Source organism: Dermochelys coriacea, chromosome 14, assembly GCF_009764565.3.
Source record: "Dermochelys coriacea isolate rDerCor1 chromosome 14, rDerCor1.pri.v4, whole genome shotgun sequence".
In the NCBI taxonomy this organism is placed as follows: Eukaryota; Metazoa; Chordata; order Testudines; family Dermochelyidae; genus Dermochelys; species Dermochelys coriacea.
In genome coordinates, this window is record NC_050081.1 from 11,698,022 (window position 1) to 11,715,342 (window position 17,321).

Below are 17,321 nucleotides of genomic sequence, written 5' to 3' on the forward strand. Positions count from 1 at the left end.
TTGGCTCTACTTTAGAGTCAGCAGACTACTCCCTCTGCTGCTCTGCCTGCCTTCAGCCCTCTCCAACACTGCGTCTCTGGTTTGGGGATACCAACCACCCCTCTTTCTGCTCTCCTACCTTCAGCCTTGTTCCAACCTTACACAGTCTCCTAGCAGCCAATTCCTCCCTCTTCCCGGGAGGGCCTGCAGAGAGTTTCTGGTCTCTGCAGCTTGGCCCTAGAGACCTCCTCCTGTCTCCTGACTGACTCAGTCTCACTGCCCATTAATAGCCCCAGGTGCTGCCACACTCTCTCGGCCAAATGGGAGTACTTGCTCTGGCACAGGGGAGCAGGACCTGCTTCATTTACAGGGCTCAGCCTTCCTTTGCGGCATTTGGGGTATAATCAGGCTGCAGGATCACCTGACCACATCCCCCTTTATCTCCGCAACACCCTCCCTATTGGTAAATACCACACAAATTAAGGATTAAAGTTTGCTTACAGTGCTGAAAAAAAAAAAACACAGATAATTTAAAAATCATGAAGACAGGAGCTTTTTTTAAACTCAAAATCAGTAACTGAGCCCTTGTTGGTAAATGCAAGAGTCCAAAATGGAAGGTCTTGCCATGATGTGAGGAAATATCTTCTGATCTCATATGCAGCAGTAAATGAAGTTCCATTGGATTAAAAGTAGCAATTTCCATTATTTTAACAAACTCATTCTCATGCAACTTACATTTGTTGTAGAGTCACATCAGGGAAAATTAAAAAAAAAAACCAACAATCAGGTGAATAGCTTGATCAGCTTCTTCTAAAATGATTTTATCACAAGGAAATGTCACTATTTGTTAATATGGATAACTGCAGTTTGTAGATTCAATTTCTCAGTCCAAATAGAAGCACAAATTAATTCTTGTATTGAACCTTTCTGGGAGATCTAAAATTAACTAGAATACACAGTCTGAGATAATTCAGCTGTACATTTGTTCAGGTCATGACCTGGGTAAATAGTTGAACTCTGTATGACTTTGTATTTGGAGTGCCTCCCTTATTACATATGTACCTATGAGTAGCTCAAGAATTATTACCTATATTAGCTAGGGGAAAATATGCCAGTTTGTTAAGAAAAACCTTTACACAGCAAGACAGTAATAAAAGCACAACAAGGGGAATCTGGACAACAGGTTCTCTCTATATATAAAAAAAAAAAAAAAGATTCCCCTGGATCATATTGTATCCAGGTAATTGAATCTGAACTTCAGAAACTTTGTGCTGTAAGGCCAACTACTGTAAAACTCAACTCAAGTTATTCTTGCAACAAATAAAAGAGACTTATGTACAATTAAAGTGAAGAACAATAAAACTTGTTTGTTTTGTTCTTCCTTGAAGCACAAGTAATGATGCAATCAGCTGAATTTTCTGTAGGCTGAGCAAAGGGAGATCAGCTGTAAAGTGATATTTTGAAAGTTTTAAATAAAAAATATGCAAGATAAACTTTTACATAAAATGTTGGGTCTATTTTTAAAGACTGAAATGATTGTAGTCTCTAACTGGGGACACATTCAGATCAAGTTAAGAAGACAAATACTCACCCTACCTGCCTCACCAACGTTAAAAGCAAACGTAGATCATATCAAGGAGACTTACCCCCAGCAAAAGCAATGTTAAAAACAAACCTCTGAATAGCTTTGGAAAGTGCTCATCACTATTTATCAATGGGAACATCTTGTTTAGGGTCTGCTTCCCCTTATTCACATAGGGACATTACTTGCAATAGCACTACTTATAGAGTAAGTATGACAGGATTCTGACCTAAAGGGATTTCATTTGAAAATATCTCTTGGGTTGTTATCACTGGAGCAGTCAACCAATACTGCAGCAATAATAGATGTGTCTCTCCCACTCACGTAAAGCAAGTAGCAGAGCTTTAAAACAAACACACACAGACACAGACACAGAGTCCCTGGTCCAACCAAGTCTGCGTCAGATTGCGTAATCTATTCATTTTCCACTACAGATGCTATGTACGTACTTTGGATATTTCCCGCTTTCAGACAGACTGCTCCTTTGATATCTGCGCATTTTGCAGTTTGATAGCAGCAGCATTTCACTTGAGTTTATTGTGTGAAATAAACAAGAAAGGATATTTGAGATTGAAATTGGCAGTTTTCTAACTCAATTATACTGTCAAACTGTGGTTGTAGACCCTTTGCACGCTGATTCACTAGACAGCTACATAAAGTAATATAGTTATACACCAATAAAAAGGACAGAATAGCAGATGGAAAATCTATTAAAGAGATCATCAGAGACCTGAAAACTGGTGCCAGTGATGCAGGGATGCCAATTCTGTAGCTAGATTGATGCTATAGAAAACAATGTCACTCTTGTCTCAGTAGCAGCGCTGGCAAAAGTTTATGCTTGATGAGAAGTTTCAGAGTAGCAGCTGTGTTAGTCTGTATCCGCAAAAAGAAAAGAAGGACTTGTGACACCTTAGAGGCTAACAAATTTATTTGAGCACAAGCTTTCGTGAGCTACAGTTCACTTTATCGGATGCATGTAGTGGAAAATACAGTGGGGAAATGTATATACACAGAGAACATGAAACAATGGCTGTTACCATGCACACTGTAACGAGAGTGATCAGGTAAGGTGAGCTATTACCAGCAGGAGAGCGAGGGGGAAAAAACCTTTTGTAGTGATAATCAAGGTGGGCCATTTCCAGCAGTTGACAAGAACGTCTGAGGAACAGTGGAGGGTGGGGGAGAATAAACATGGGGAAATAATTTACTTTGTATAATGACCCATCCACTCCCAGTCTTTATTCAACCCCAAGTTAATTGTATCCAGTTTTCAAATTAATTCCAATTCAGCAGTCTCTCTCACTGGAGTCTGTTTTTGAAGTTTTTTTGTTGAAGAATTGCCACTTTTAGGTCTGTAACCAAGTGACCAAAGAGATTGAAGTGTTCTCCGACTGGTTTTTGAATGTTATAATTCTTGACATCTGATTTGTGTCCATTTATTCTTTTACATAGAGACTGTCCGGTTTGGCCAATGTACATGGCAGAGGGGCATTGCTGGCACATGATGGTATACATCACATTGGTAGATGTGCAGTGAACAAGCCTCTGATAGTGTGGCTGATGTGATTAGGCTCTATGATGGTGTCCCCTGAATAGATATGTGGGCACAGTTGGCAACAGGCTTTGTTGCAAGGATAGGTTCCTGGGTTAGTGGTTCTGTTGTGTGATTGCTGGTGAGTATTTGCTTCAGGTTGGGGGGCTGTCTGTAAGCAAGGACTGGCCTGTCTCCCAAGATCTGTGAGAGTGATGGGTCATCCATCAGGATAAGTTGTAGATCCTTGATGATGCGTTGGAGAGGTTTTAGTTCTTGTCAACTGCTGGAAATGGCCCACCTTGATTACCATGACAAAAGGTCCTTCCCTCCCCCCCCACTCTCCTGCTGGTAATAGCTCACCTTACCTGATCACTCTCATTACAGTGTGTATGGTAACACCCACTGTTCATGTTCTCCGTGTATGTAATCTCCACACTGTATTTTCCACTATATGCATCCGATGAAGTAAACTGTAGCTCACAAAAGCTAATGCTCAAATAAATTTGTTAGTCTCTAAGGTGCCACAAGTACTCCTGTTCTTCTTGATGAGAAAGTTACATAGAAATCCTCAAGAGGCATTTTGCCTGGCTCTTAGGGAAGGACAAGCATTGAAAATGTCCGAGTTGCTTGGATACCCACACGTCTTCAAAATGTGCGCATGTCCCCCACAAAAAACACATTTAATGTTATGGCTGCAGAAACAGATCAGTGGTCAGAGTGAGTGTTACCCTCCAGGAATGTTAGAGGTTTTTTTTTAAAAAATTAGAAAACCATGAAATGCAAGCTAAAGTTACAGTTCACAAAGCAGACATCCAACTATCTTCACTCTGCCCTTGTAGTGATCGCAGAGAAAATGAGAAACTTTATCCATAAGGAACATTTCATTGTATCAGCGATCACAATAACGAGACTGCCTTAAATCGCTTTACTCCATAAATATAATTATCACCCATTCTAATAATAATGCTACTGAAGTGGCAGTTAGACACCTAAATCCTTTTGTCAATCTATCCCTTAGTCATGAAGGGGTAGATTCACAAAGGAATCATCTTTCCCCAGCTTGCACATTGCTCTGGGGCTTTGGCATCAGGAGACCTAGAGTGAGGGTGCACAGTGCATGTCCAGAGGTGGAAACAAGCAATTCCACCTAGGGAATTTGTACTGCAAAACATAGGCGTGGGGTGAGTTTAGGTGCCTACAGGGCTCAGTGCCAGCTGATCAGGGCTTGGGAATGCCAGTGGGGCCCAATTCTGGGATTTAGACACCTAAATCCTTTTCTGAATCTAGCCCTAAGATTTTACACATTTTAGCCTCAAGGGAGTGGCCAATTGTTGACAGCTAGGCAGGCATGGATTGTACCACCTCATGAAGCTGACAAAGCTGTTTTGCATGCAGGCCTCATACCAAAAAGCCTAGAGAAAAACCACTGTAAAAATGTTATCAAAACTACTGATAATCAGTATCTCAAGTGAGACTAGTCTATTTCTCTTTCTTCTTGAAAAGGAGGAATTGGAAGAGACACAGAAAAATCTGTTTTACTTTCTTGTTTCATGCTTTATAATACACTTGCTGTAATTATACCATGATTACATAGCAATTACTGTGAAATACACTATGGTTATGCTTCTTGATTCCTGTAATTATCACTGATTCCCAGGACTGGAAAGTTCACTACATGACAGAACATAATTACAATGCAAGTACAATGCAGTTGGATTTTTAATAGTGTAGGTATTATGAATAACTCCTTTGGAGTTAATTTAGTTATGCAGTTAACTTATCAGCTATATCAATTAGTGGTGTTTATGTACTGAAAAGCAAAACCACAGTGTAATTCCACTGTAACTGCAAAGTAACTACAGTGTAATTACAATAACTATATTATAAAGCATTACTGTAAACAGCAATAAATTAGTAAATGAGAAATTGTGAATGGGCTATGAATGGACTAGTTTCTCTTTTTCACCTCCTTAGATGCAGATTGGCCTTATAAGTAATACAGAAACTTATCATGCTACCAGCTGCTTGCTCTCCCTCATATGCCTAACGCACCATGTGCTCACACATAAAACTCCTCAACTGTGCACGTCCCCTTTGGATACCGGCTTACTTGTTCTTTTATCATGGTAGTTTCCACCAAAGCAGTGCAAGTATGAATGGAAAATACTGGTGTAATCTAACAGTAACACTCTTTAAGTAAATACCTCAAGTTTGGCTTTTAAAGTGGAACTGGAAAAGCACCAAAAAGAAATGACCTATTTTGTCTCTAGGCACAAATATTCTCATCCGTTTTGAAACTATTCAGCTACAAATTTGTTAAACTCACTTTGCCAAGAATGTTACAATTTTTGTAAATCTTCACCATCTGTTGCACCATCTAATTGCAGAGGCAAAACCAACATAATTCACCATCGTATCATAATAAAGTTAGATCAGTGATTTATGCACTTGAATGTTCTTTATTCAGAACAGCCTGCATTTGTTAGCCTTTGCACCTGTTCCAGATACAAACTCAAACACAAAGCTGCTCTCCCCATATATACTGCACTCTTCATGTCAAACAGGAATTGTCTAAAATCAGCTACTGTATCACCGTGCATACAACCCCTATTTTACAGTGTAACAAATAGACAAGAAGCTACTAGGTTAAACTCTGCTATCTTGAAAAGTACATGAATAATTCAGATTTTCTATATAAATATTCACCATTGTAGCCTCAGTTGTCATTCAAACAAAGGTTACATTCTCTCTTTTTTTTGAAAGTCAACCAAATTCTCTTAATTATACCCTCAATCTGATATAAATATTTTTTCTTAAAATCCAAATCTACAGGGACATTTCCTGTCCATATTTAAACAAGAGGCCTCATACTGGTCTCACACCACAGTGTCACTCCACTGACTTCCATGGAATTACTACTCATTTACAACAAAGTGAAAGCAGAATCAGGTCCAGAAAGGTTTATCCCTGTCCGATGGGTGTAAATGAAAAGTTTTATTGAACTGGTGTTTAAGTGCTGTACAAATAAACTGAAATGAAATGTAACAAAAGTGAGGAAAATACCCAGAAACCTCCCCAATGCCTACAAAGGAGAATGATGGGAAAATAAAAAAAGAGGAAGAATTATAAATACATACCAACATACATACATACATAACTAAATAGTTTTACAAAAAGAAAAAAATAGTGGTTACCTACACTGTTAAGGTCAAATGCTCCAGAGCCTCTGAGCACAAAACCCCCCAGTGAAGTCAATACAAGTTGCTTGTGTAGAATACCAGTAGGATTGGGCCCTATAAACATCAGCTTATCATGTACACCACAATCCAGCATGTATTCCTCCTACTACTTTTGTGAAAGAAGGATGAGCACAGTACATGTTTTGAGCACAACTCAAATGAAACCATCCTCAATTTCTAACAAGGTAGACTATATACAGTACTTCCATCATTAACTTCAGAGTGGTCAGAGATAAACAGCCTGTATTCCTGACAACAAACAAAAGTGACTCTGCTCATCATGAATATGTTGAGCAAAACTTCTATTGTTACACACACCCTCCTCTGAGCATACCAGGTCTTCTCTATTGCTTGTTGATACAAACAAACACTGAGCTTTGGGATGGCCTTTTAAGCAAAATCAGACTTCTCACTTTTGAAAACATACCATGCTGGCAAGATTGTTTTTTAAAAAAAGGGAAAGCTAGGAAAGAATTATAGAAGTTAAAGATACTTACAAGCTAGAAGATGAAAGCTGCAGCTAGCAACAACAGTCAATTACAAAATGGCTACCTTAGGCAGCAGTAGTTTGGCTCTGACAAATTTAAAGGGCTAACTCCAGAAAGGTATGGGAGGGTGAGTTCTTGCAAGTGGGCAACCCTGTGTTGTGGGGAAAATATGGACCAGCAAATCATCTCTGTTGGGCATGTTCCCCAATCACATGATTACCCAGAACTAACCTGCAGAATAGGTATTTTTATTATGTTTCTGAAAATTAATTCTATGGAGAAAATATAAATAACTTTGTGAGGTTTACTGGAGATTTACATTCTAGACCATATGTTTAAAAAGAGCTCAGTCAGGTCTACAGATGTATGAATTGAGGTATTATCTAAGTTTTTACATGCATAGTTTGCATAGATCTCTTTTCTTCCTTTTTTGCTTTTATGCAAGTAAAAGCTAATGGCCCCAACCCTGCAAAGACTATACACATGCTCAGTGTTATGCACTTTGGGTAGTTCCCAGCCTTCTGGAATATGAGCTGACCCACTGTAGTCGCATGGAAAGACTCTTACATATGGTTAAGCACACGTATGAATCTTTGCAGGATGAGAGCCTTAGACGCTGGATGTTGTCCATTCAAAAACATACACCTAGAGAATTGCAGCCAGGCGTGAACAACATGGCCTTCTAAGTCTATTATTGCCACACAATTTAATTAAGATTCCTAGGGTGTTTTTTCTTTATATTTTATTATTGTGAGGCACTTGTCTCATTTTTATAGCTTGATTTATAAGCCTTATAAAATTATTATTATTTCAAACTTGTCTGTAGGCAACATTTTACGCCTGGATTATTACCAATAAAGGATGGCAGCGCTAGAAGAGGATCTTCTCACACAAAAAAACTCATCTGGCAAAACTACTCATTCCTTTATTTAATAAATTAAACTGGAGAGTGAGCAGAATGCTGACAATAACAAGCTGGTGACAGCAAAATTTACCACAGAATTCTGCCAATGCACCAGCCTCCTGACTTCAATCCCCCCAATTCAGCATCATCTCCTTTGAATGGAGACTGCCAATCAGAGCTGGCTGGAGAATGACAATTCCATTTCACAACCACTTTTGAGGTTTCAAAATTTATTTTGTTCTGCATTGGGGTGAAAATGAAATTTGTTGAATGTCTAAGGAATTGAATTGTGTCCAAATATCCATTTTCAGATGATTAAATCAAGTTTTCAATCAGTCTCTCTCTCTGTCTGTCTGTCTCTCTGTCTGTGACTGGAAAGTGCACCCTGGACCTCAGAATTTTTGCCATCAAAAACTTTGTTTAAAGGGCTGTATTTCAACGAGACAGCCCTATCAATGAATAATGTTTAAAAAAAAATGTTCCAACCGTCTCTACTACTGCCAATTGTGTCAAATGGTGTGCCCCAAAACTATTTGCACAGGGGATGTTAGTCAGTGTCTAACTCAGAGCTCAAGCAGCGAAAGACCACTCGCCTTTTTTTTTCCTATGACCTTTTATTTATTTATTTTAATTAAAAATTGCCAAAAAATATCAGGCCATTAAATTTGAGCAGCACTGAAATAATCAATTCCCCAGGAATTTGGCTGGCCAGCCAGCCACCCCCTTCATCCTGTGGGAAGCATACATCTATGATTCTATGATATAACCCTCTCAGACAGACATCTTTTGCAGTGTGTCTGGAAAGTCACCAAATTCAGCCTATTTTGGAACAAGGGAGAAAATAAGGCCCAGAATCCTCACAGAGAATGCCCTGCCAGCAAACCCTCTCTCTTATAACTATAGGGATCCAGCTCAAACATTTCTGCTGACTGCAGCTGTGGCTGTATGGCATGCATGGTGGAGGGGCAATCCTTCAGCTAGGTCCAAGGCCATTTGGATGTGTTATTTCAGCCAAGCTGTATAGCTTGTACAGTTGTACAAAAATTTTGCATCACCACAGTGTGTGTAATGGGTATATGAATACAGCTGTTTAGGAATTTTTTGACTACAGATATTTTCATCAGAAAAATACAATTTGTCAGAACCAAAACTGTTCATAGGGAAGGGTTGATTTCAATTCATTTCTCATTTTGGAAAAAAAATGTGGAAAAAAGGTTTAAAAATGTCAGAACTTCCATTTCCATATTTTCTGAAAGACAAATTCCATTTTTTTGGCTTGAAAAGACTATTTGTTTCAAAATATGAACTATGATTAACAAAAAAAATCAAGAATTCAAACGGTTGAAATCAAAATGCAGTGTTTCAATTGACTGGAATTGAAAAAAAATAGATTGTTGGGTTGCATAATTTTGAGATTTTTGACTTTTTGTCTTGATTTGAGATGGGGAAAATCTCAAAATTTTTCCCAGTCCAGCAAAACCATTTCCTGCCCAGCTCTACTTGTGAGCCAGATCCTGCACAATCCCAAGCACTTCCTCATGAAGAGCTGAGCACCCTCACCACCCCACTGAGTTGAAGGTGGTGCTCAGCACCTATTGGAGATGGTTTTCTGAGTAGCTGATTTACTTGTTAATTAAGCAAGACAATAAAACTTTATATAATACAATAAAAAAGTCCCCATGTAGCTAGCCGTGATTATTCATTTTACAGTTTGCACTCACTGTGAGCCTTCATCAATAGACAGTACCCGAGACCTAATTATAATTACTGTGAGTTATTTGGCATTATAAAACTGGATTGATTAAGGAATGACTTTGACTGAGTTCTGAATATAGCTTTGCATTCGTCTCTAAGAATGGAGAATTCAAATGCAATTACTCCTTGAAAAAGCCAACTTTCCATTATGCATGTGTGGGGCCAGACTCTCACCTCTTTATACCCATTGAATAGTAACTTACCTGTGGGCAGTCCTGTTGAAATACACTGATAATTTGGGGAGTAAATGACTAAAGCTACAAACCAAAATCAAAACTTAAAACCATAACGATGTAATCCGCACCCTACTGAAGTCAATGGTGGTTTTACCAGTGGTCTTCAGTGGGGCACAGATTTCACCCAGTGTTTTTCCACTTCTTTTAAAGAGTCCTTTATAATTTTCAGCAAAATGAATCTAGTGGTATTGACACCAAGGGGTAGAGGACAGCCACACTTGCTCACTGTCTTGTACTTTCTAATTTGTTGTCCACATCCTGCCCAGTAGGAAGTTATGGCAACAGTTTGCATAACTTTATGGGAGCAGGGGACCGGCCCAATGAAAGTATAGATTCCAGACTCATGAGATTCTTTAAAAAACTGAGCTCCCTGTTATTGGTTAGGCAACCACCATGATTACCAAGTAACAAAGATGTGGAAGGTAAGCAGGCAACGTTGTCTACTAGACAGAGCCTTGGGCTGGAGTCGGGAGACCGGAGTTTTATTCCTGCTATGCCACTCATGGCAGTGTGACCTTTGGCAAGTAACTTTATCTCTGTGCCTCTATCCCATCCCACCCTTGATTAACCTATTTACATTATAAACTGTTAGCGATAGGTGCTGTCTCTGACTAGTGTTTGTACTGTGCCTGAATCAAAGGGTTCCAATCTCAGTTGAGGTCTCTAGTTCTATTTTAATGCAGCTAATAATAAAAATGGATCTTGGGGAAACATTGAGTCTTTTGAAAACAGGAAGCTGCAAGTTTCAGGGGTAGTTTATGTCTCCCCCCCCCTTTTTTTTTTTTTTTTTTTTTTACTGTTGAAATCTAATTTCCTGCTTTAATAAAATTTGTTTGGGATGAGTGCAGTTTTCATTATGATTAAGGGCACTCCTCCTTCATGCTTTGTCTGGCAAATGTTATAGAATAGCTGTGTTAGCCAAATGTGACTTGAATCTAGAGGTCATTACCCACTTCTCTAATGGGCCAGCAGGCTTTCAATTAATTAAAGTGGAGAAATCACTGGGGATGACGGCAGGAGAAGGATTTCAATCTTCCAAATGACGTGCCGAGATAATAAATTAAATGAACTGTGCCAGTAGCTAGCAAACAGAGGCTATTGTGCTTGGGAGAGCTGGGCAAAAGTTTCATGGCATGAAATGAATCTCCGTCATGTAAGTAGCTCAAGAAACATTGCCAATTTCATTAGGGTTCACAAATCTGTCAGCATGGGGCAGAATTTTGTAATCACTTATGAAATGTCAGAGTAGTTTGGGGCCATGTTATGGCTACCATAGACTCATCTACAGTTTATATACAGGCATCCATGGACATGCAAAGAGAGCATGAATGATGGTGTGAAATAACAGTCTCATCAGCATGAACTTGGGATGGCGACAAAGAAATAACTGAGATATGCCAATGATGCTAATAAAACCTTTATACATCACCACAATATCAGGCATTTGGAACATAGTTTACAGAAAAGTTGCCTTAGAAATATGATTCGGACTATTTCTTTTATGCCTCCACCCCTAAACCCAGCCTCCTTTAGTACCAGGAATCTAGGTGTATAGGATTTGGAAGGAGAAATAAATTATTATTTGTATTACAGGATCACGGGTCCCCATTGAGGTCAGGACTCCACTGTGATAGGTGATGTAGAAACACATAGTAAGAGAAAACCCCTGCCCTGAATAGTTTATAGTCTAAATAGCCAAAGCAGCAAAAGGGTGGAAATGGAAATGGAGGCCTGGTGAGGTACAATGACTTCTCTAAGACCATGCAATGGGCCTGTAGCCACGGTGGAAACAGACTCCAGGTCCCCTTAATCATACTCAAGTATTCCAGCCACTGGGCTTTGCGCTCTCTGTTCATTTTTTCTGGACTTCTGACAATTTAAAATAGCTTTTCCCTACAAAAATAATGTCAGGATTTTACGGTCCGTTATCTTGGAAGATTGTAGCACCCGTGCCCTAAATCCCTCTGGAAAGTTTGTAATCTTCTTCTTTCCAAGGGTTTGAAGGGCTCAGTTCTTGCCTTACATTGTCACAAGATAGAAGCCTGCCCCTACTGCAGGACTGACTGCTGGCCGACTTGCATCTCAGGGCATCTTGAGAGTAAATTCCATATTTTAAGAGAAGGAGGGAAAAAATTCATTGCAAAAAAAAAAAAGCCATATGTTTTTACGGCTCAGAGAGTTTGTAATTCAGAATTGGAAATAATCCTGGTGTTAGATGGATCAGTGATAAATTGTACAGGAGATAGTCATCTCTACACTAATACACACAGTCTTGGACTCTTAAAATTTCACCTGTCCTGGAGGGGCTTTCCTACCTTGCAGAGGGAATTTCATTGAATAACACAGCATCCCTGTAAGAATGAAAGAAACTCTGTTCCCACTAGGCAGGTGAAAATTTTGGCTGCAGCACTGAGATACACAAATACTTTGCATTTACATGGCACTTTTTATCCAGGGAATGCAAAACAGAGTAGCTAAGTCTTGAACTTGTCTGTGAGGTAGATGCATATTTTATAATCTCTTTAGTGGATGAAGAAACTGAGGCATGCAGAGGCAAATAACTTGCCCGAGGTCATATGACAAGTCAATAATACAGCCCAGAATAGAAATCTTGTGTCTTGACTCCCCTGTCTCTTATTTATCATTAGGTCATAAGTCTTCTTATATTTTCAGCTAGACTGGTCTGTCCTAATTGCTTATGGCTGCAATGTATGCCTGCAAGATTTGTGCCTGAATTTTTCCACCCAGCAAATGGATTGAGGTCCGAAGCCTGATTATTTGCAGTTCTGGTTACCTGTATGGGAATCAGACCACCGAAATATTATTGTGGGTTGTGCTACTGACTTGCTATGAATTTGGGAAAGTCATTTAACCTCACTGTAGCATTAGCAAGCACAAACTGATCATTAGTGTTGCAGCTACTCCAGTTTAGGCCTGCAATTGAATTATCTCTAGAAAAGGAAGGTCACCTTTCTGCAAAATGTGCCCCTTTATCAGCACTACATATGAAAAAAATTGATTTTAAAATGAAGATATTATTTGCATAGGTCTAGTGAAATATAATGGCAGAAGTTCATGCGTGTAGCTAAGGGTCTTGCTTATAGGGAATAGGAGTCAAAGAGAAGGGTCCATCAACGCTAATACAAAAGCATTCAGGTGGTAGACCAACTGAGTGTCCACCCTCATGATCATGGTTATAACAGAGTAATTTTCTCATTTGACATTACAATCCCTGCAGTTTGGCCTGTGGCACCTCCACACTTCTAAAGTGAGAACACTTTGAATTAAATAGAAATAATCTATAATTTAGCAGCATTGGGGCTAGCTGGAAAATTATACGTGTCACACACTATTTGAAAGCAATTTAAATAGTTAGCAAGCTGCAGTATCTGTGGATAGCACATTAATCACTCTGTGCTTCTTCTGAGAAAGAATTCTGATATGGTGTGGTAATGAACTAGCTCATGCTTATGTGTGCCCTTTAGTATATGGAATCAGAACTGCTCAATAGTATGTCATATGCCCTTTATGGATGGCAGCTACTGGAGATTCTCTTTTAGCTCAAATAGTAGAACTCTTTGATTTTGGAGAAGGATCTAAGTTTTATATCCATTGGCCCTGTGAATTTGCAAATGGCAACGTGGTGAAATATTTGAACTCCTATTTTATATCTTCAGTACTATATATGCTGTCTGCTTTCCTGAGGGAGGAGATAGTGGAGGTACTGTAGTTCTTGAAAGAGTAAGTTCTACTTAAGATTTCATTGGTGGGGGCAAAGGGTCAGGTTCACCCTGGCTGCTTTACACTCCTCTGGATATGCAAAGCATCTATATGAAATCTATATCAAATACAGCACAGGGAGAGAGGCAGATCTCAAGCTAGTTAAGGCTTGATAGGGTTAAAGCCACCATCTTTTAATTCAACCCAGAAGTTAATTATCTAGTTTACAGCTGCTTTGCATCACCAACATAGCACAAAGCAGCTGGAGTGTATCGGTGAATTGGGCCCATTTTTCCACGGCTGTTTTTAAACAGTGTGAGCAATTATTTTCATTTCCCCTTGTTTTTAAATTGGTCTTTTACAGTGTACGTAGTGCTTGTGATTGATGCTGGGAGAGGCATTACTAAAAAGGTCCAGTGGCAGGGCACTGGACTGAGAGTCAGGAGAGCTGAGTTTTACTGCTGGCTTTATCACTGGCCTGTTCCTCTATCGCCTGGGCCAGTCACTTCAACTTCTATGCATCCGTTTCCCCTCCCACCCTTTGTCTCTCTTCAAGGAAGAGGCTGTCTCTTTCTGTGTGCATGTACAGTGCCTCGGACAATGAGGACCTGATATTAGTTGGAGACTCTAATACACATAATAATTCTACGGACCTCATACGTAGTGGTAACACGAGATTCCCCACTTTACCCTGCTCCAAGCCTGCCCAGAAAGGTCAAGCTCTGGATAAGAGAATAATTTACACCTCCAGTCACTGACCTCACTGCTGAGAGTGCCAACCAAACTGCTGTACTCTACCCCTGACTTCAGTACAAGAGGCTCCATGATGTTTGTACATAGTAGTTTTGCATGTGACATGCAAGTAAAAGTCTGGCCTCAGGAGGACAGTCACTGCCAATTGCAATGCAGGTTTTGTGATGTGAACACACTCTCTGAAAACTGGCCTGAGAGACACATACCAACGTGTTTCACATAGACTACAGCACTGCTAGCATACAGTAGCAAACAAGAGAGGGTCCCAGTGCATGGTCCTGGGAGAGAAGAAAGGAACACGCACACACACACACACACGGCCATTTATATGGATAACAAGAATATCCAGAGTTATTTAGGGATATTAAACCTTCATGCTTCAGGGCTTAAGCCAATCTTAATTGGAGGTAAGGATGGGACCGAATCAGGGGCACAAATGTTCTCACTTCTAGTTGTGCAGGATTCTTAACAGCCCTTGATGCATGAGGTACTGGCCTCTGTCAGAGACAGGATAATAGAGTACCTGGAGTCCCTCCAGTCTGAACTACTCTGGCAATTCCTACGTTCCTACCTTTTATTGTGGGAGGCACTCCCTGGTGTATAAAGGCTGGGGCCAGAGCTCTGACCCTTCTTTGTGCTCGTTGGAGCACTCTATGCCTAAACGGAATTGGGATGGAATAGTCCCCAGAGCAGAGAGCCTGGTCCTTATGGGGGTCAAGCAAGGAGCAGGGTATATAGCAGCCCAGCAGAAAAAAGCTCCTTAGCAAAACAGCATTCCTCCCTGTCAAGGTTCCTTCCCCACTCTGAACTCTAGGGTACAGATGTGGGGACCTGCATGAAAACCCCCCTAAGCTTATTTTTACCAGCTTAGGTTAAAACTTCCCCAAGGTACAAACTATTTTACCCTTTGCCCTTGGACTTCCACTGCCACCACCAAACGTCTGGGTTTATTTTTGAGAAAGCATTCTTTGGAAAGGTCTTTCCCCCCAAAAATCCTCACCAAAACCTTGCACCCCCCTGCCTGGGGAAGGCTTGATAAAAATCCTCACCGATTTGCATAGGTGACCACAGACCCAACCCTTGGATCTTAAGAACAATGAAAAAACATTCAATTTCTTACAAGAAGAATTTTAATATAAGAAAAGGTAAAAAGAATCACCTCCATAAAATCAGGATGGTAAATACCTTACAGGTTAATTAGATTCAAAACATAGAGAATCCCTCTAGGCAAAACCTTAAGTTACAAGAAAGACACAAAGACAAGAATATTCATTCTATTCAGCACAGTCTAATTTCTCAGCCATTTAAAGAAATCATAATCTAACGCATATCTAGCTAGATTACTTACTAAGTTCTAAGATTCTATTCCTGTTCTGTCCCCAAAAGCGACAGACAGACAGACCCTTTGTTTCTCCCTCCCTCCAGCTTTGAAAGTATCTTGTCTCCTCATTGGTCATTGTGGTCAGGTGCCAGTGAGGTTATCCTAGCTTTTTAACCCTTTACAGGTGAGAGGATTTTTCCTCTGGCCAGGAGGGATTTTAAAGGTGTTTACCCTTCTCTTTATTTTTATAAAAAGAAAAGGAGTACTTGTGGCACCTTAGAGACTAACACATTTATTAGAGCATAAGCTTTCGTGAGCTACAGCTCACTTCATCGGATGCATTTCGATGAAGTGAGCTGTAGCTCACGAAAGCTTATGCTCTAATAAATTTGTTAGTCTCTAAGGTGCCACAAGTCCTCCTTTTCTTTTTGCGAATACAGACTAACACGGCTGCTACTCTGAAACCTTTATTTTTATGACACTCTCCCTCCCCACCTCAATGCCTCCTCACTATTCCACACACACAGACACAATAGTCTGAGTGAAACTTGTTCAGACAGATATGAGGAATTATTCTGGACTGATTCCCCATGAAGGTTAGAATGTTGTCAGGTTATGGGGTTATAGGTTTCTAGAAAGTAAGAAGATTAGATCTACGATAGTGCTTTTCACATTTTTGGCAAACTGTTTCTGGCAGCTCTATAAGCTGGTGGCCTATGATTTATTAATTCCATCCTGCTGCCTCTGTTGATTTTAAGATTATATAAATTCTAATTTGAATAATTCTCATGTATCCACTGTGGAAAATGCCTCCCCCCCACCTCCCAGGCCCGCGCCCTCACCCCTTGGGTTTGAATTAAGGATCAATACGATAAACAACATTGGGCCATCTATCCTGCTTTTATATTATATTTTATATTTGTACAACCCTCCGACTGACTTCATTGGGAAGCTTTCCCATGATAACAGTAGCAGAATGTGGCCCATAATAAATATCAAGCATCTTTTTTTGCCACAGAAAGCTATTACTCCTAAACCTACAAGTGGCCAACTTTTAAAATGTTGGAGACAAGATTGACCTGAAAAGGAAGCACAGTACAGGTAAAAATTATGGGCGGGATTTTCAGAAGTCCTCAGCATTGGCCTAAAAGTAACAGCTGAGAATGAGACCAATACTGAAGTCCCACCATACATGTTCATTGGCACGGAAACTTATAGTGCTAAGAGAGGTGAAGAAAAGCACTATCTTCCTTCTATGGCCCACAAGCACAGGTTCTTTACTACTCAGGGAGGTGCCTTTAGGCTGCGGTTGTCTGGGAAGCTCCTACCTTTCCTCAGGAGTTGAAGGTCTGTTCTCTTCCCTGATCTGCCAACAGGTGAGCTGCTCCGCTCCCCTTTTAAGCTCCTCCTCCAGCCTGTGCACGTCTTGCAGGTGTGGCAGGTGGAGCTAGCTGAGCTCAGAGCTGCTCCTTAACCCTTTGTTGTCCAGAGTGGGGTTTGTATACCACCCCATCACAGACGGCAATACAGCACAGGGAGAGAGGCAGATCTCAAGCTAGTTAAGGCTTGATAGGGTTAAAGCCACCATCTTTTAATTCAACCCAGAAGTTAATAGGCAACCAATGAAGAGCACAGACGTCATGAGCTTCCAATATGGCGCCCCAGCACCTGGTGTGCAACCGCTTTCTACAGCAGTTCCAACCTAGTAATAGACATATGATGTGGCCCCGTGAAAGGCCATAGCATAGATGAAAAAATGCTGCCCCGATGAGAAGCAGTTATTTGCTACTGCTAAGGAGATTTTGGTCCA

At 40.2% G+C, this 17,321-nt stretch overlaps 1 long non-coding RNA gene across 3 annotated transcripts in view; it reads right to left on the reverse strand.

The window, feature by feature from the left end:
• Positions 1-16,883, reverse strand: part of LOC119842923 — a 36,235-nt gene extending 19,352 nt beyond the window's left edge. The window contains exon 1 of one of the 3 annotated variants that reach the window (XR_005288841.2): positions 16,840-16,883. This is a non-coding gene — a long non-coding RNA (uncharacterized LOC119842923). Of the gene's footprint in view, positions 1-6,831; positions 6,962-16,839 lie in introns of those variants that run through there. The other 2 variants (XR_005288842.2, XR_005288840.2) reach the window with 2 other exon arrangements.
• Between the last annotated feature and the right edge of the window lie 438 nt (positions 16,884-17,321).